This window comes from Microtus ochrogaster, linkage group LG8, assembly GCF_000317375.1.
Source record: "Microtus ochrogaster isolate Prairie Vole_2 linkage group LG8, MicOch1.0, whole genome shotgun sequence".
NCBI lineage: Eukaryota > Metazoa > Chordata > Mammalia > Rodentia > Cricetidae > Microtus > Microtus ochrogaster.
The window spans coordinates 20,910,459-20,912,631 of NC_022033.1; the positions used below are offsets into that span (position 1 = coordinate 20,910,459).

The following is a 2,173-nucleotide window of genomic DNA, read 5'->3' on the forward strand; positions in this document are numbered from 1 at the left end:
GAACTCACAGAGATCCGCCTGCCTCTGCCTCCCGAGTGCTGGGATTAAAGGCGTGCGCCACCATCGCCCGGCTCATTTAAAAAAAGTTTGTAAGAGGTCTTTATTACCTCCTGTTTGTTAAGCATATCTTTTAAAGTGTGATTAGATTTTTCTGTAACTGCTTGTCCTGTGGGATTGTGTGGTATACCTGTAATATGCTTTATGTTTTAATATGCAAAAAACTGTTTCATTTTTCTAGAGACATATGATGCTGGAGCATTGTGAATCTTAATTTGTACAGGTATCCCCGTGATGGCCATAACTTCTAATAAATGTGTAATTACAGGCAGCCTTTCGGAACTCAAAGCAGTTGCCCATTGAAATCGTAAATATGTATCTATGGTATGTTGCAAATACTTTAATTTTCCAAACTCTGCAAAATGGAACATATCCATTTGCCAAATTTCATTTCTTTGAGTACCTTAGGAGTACTTCCTGTTGGAAATGGAGTTTATTTATGCAGAGAACAAGTAGGATATTTCTTAGGATTTCCTTGGCTTCTTGCCAAAGAAAGAAAATTCTTTTTTTAAACCTTTGCTATCAACATGGTGTTTCTTATGAAATTCTGAGGCTTTTAATTTTTTTAAAAGATTTATTTATTATATATACAGTGTTTCTGTCTACATGTATGCTTCCATACCAGAAAAGGACACCAGATTTCGTTACAGATGGTTGTGAGGCACCAGGTGGTTGCTGGGAATTAAACTCAGGACCTCTGGAAGAACAGCCTGTACTCCCAACCTCTGAGCCATCTCTCCAGCCCCAGTAATAACCCTTTCTAAGGCTTGTATCTTATCACTAGTATATTTTTCTACATTTTTTCTCTTATCAATCAATTGCTCATATTTGGTACAGTTTTCAAACCATTTTTGAGGATAAAATATGAATTGCCAATTGATAATAATTATGACTATCCCAGATAAGTTGTTTATCCCTTCATTTATCTTTTCTCTTTGCATCCCATCCATGGTAACAATAAACAGGGTCCTAACTCCCTGCATTGGGGTTTGTCCAATTCTTAACATGGGAAAGATCTTTTTTTAAAAAATACTTACTTATATTTAATTAAATTATTTATTCATTCATTTAATAGCCTAGTTCTCTGTTTTAAAATTCCCAAGTGTCTTACCGGCTCTGACACCAAGGATGGAGTTGTGCAAAGGTAGTCAGATGTAGTGACGATGTTCAACCAGCAGGTGGAGTAGGCGCGAGACCAAAGCAGCTCAGGCTCAGTACGCTACGAGCAAATGGGTAAGGCAGCCGGACTAGCTTAGCCCTGGTGCCTTGTGCCTCTGAGCAGAATTGGCCTGAGAGGGTAGCGGAAGACACATGAAGAACGGTGAGGAGCCGTGGATTTGTGCCCGGGAAGACAGCAACGGAAAACCCAAGTACGCAGGAAAGCGGGCTAGAAGGAGCTGGGAGATTGGGGAAAGGGCCTCTGCAGTTGCAATGGTTGATGTGGTGGAATCACTCCGCCTTTGCGTGGTTTACTATAGCTAAAGCGATTTCTATTACCGTTTATTATAAAATAAAACTCGGGGACAAATATTAAAGATAAAAACCCGAGATAATCGCAAACGACTGGGAAGCACACTGCCACCGTTCGCTTCCCAGCTCAAAAAGACCGGACACCCTTCCTTTCCGCCTCATCCTCTGGGGCCTTTCTTTTTCTTGTCCCGGTCCACCAGGGAACTCCATGATCCACTCCAGCCAGCTGAATGTGAACCCAGCCTCTCTAACCGAGGCCTCACCCCACTGAACGTCAGACCACAGCACAGACAAATTCCCGCAGCAGAGTTTTACTGTCATGAAGTGTTTTAAGTCCAGCCAAATGGCTCAGTGCGTAAAGGCACTGACCACCAGTGCTGATCACCTGAGTTTGATCCCTGCAACCCACTTGTTGGAGAGAGAGAAGTAACTCCCCCAATTTGTCTCAGGATCCCCCCCACACACAAACACACCATAGCACACAGTCACCCACACATACACCACATATACAAAATAAAGAAATATAAATTTAAAAAGCATATTAGTTTTGTATGACTTTTTTTAAGTGACTTTTCTTCTCCTCCTCCTCCTCCTCCTTTTTCTCCTCGTCTTTTCCTCTCTTCCTCTTCCTCCTCCTCCTCTTCTT

General features: G+C 41.8%; 1 protein-coding gene across 2 annotated transcripts in view; it reads left to right on the plus strand.

Moving 5' to 3' along the window:
• Window positions 1-2,173, plus strand: part of Mroh8 (maestro heat like repeat family member 8) — a 79,063-nt gene that overhangs the window by 3,991 nt on the left and 72,899 nt on the right. The gene's annotated exons all lie outside the window — the stretch shown is intronic.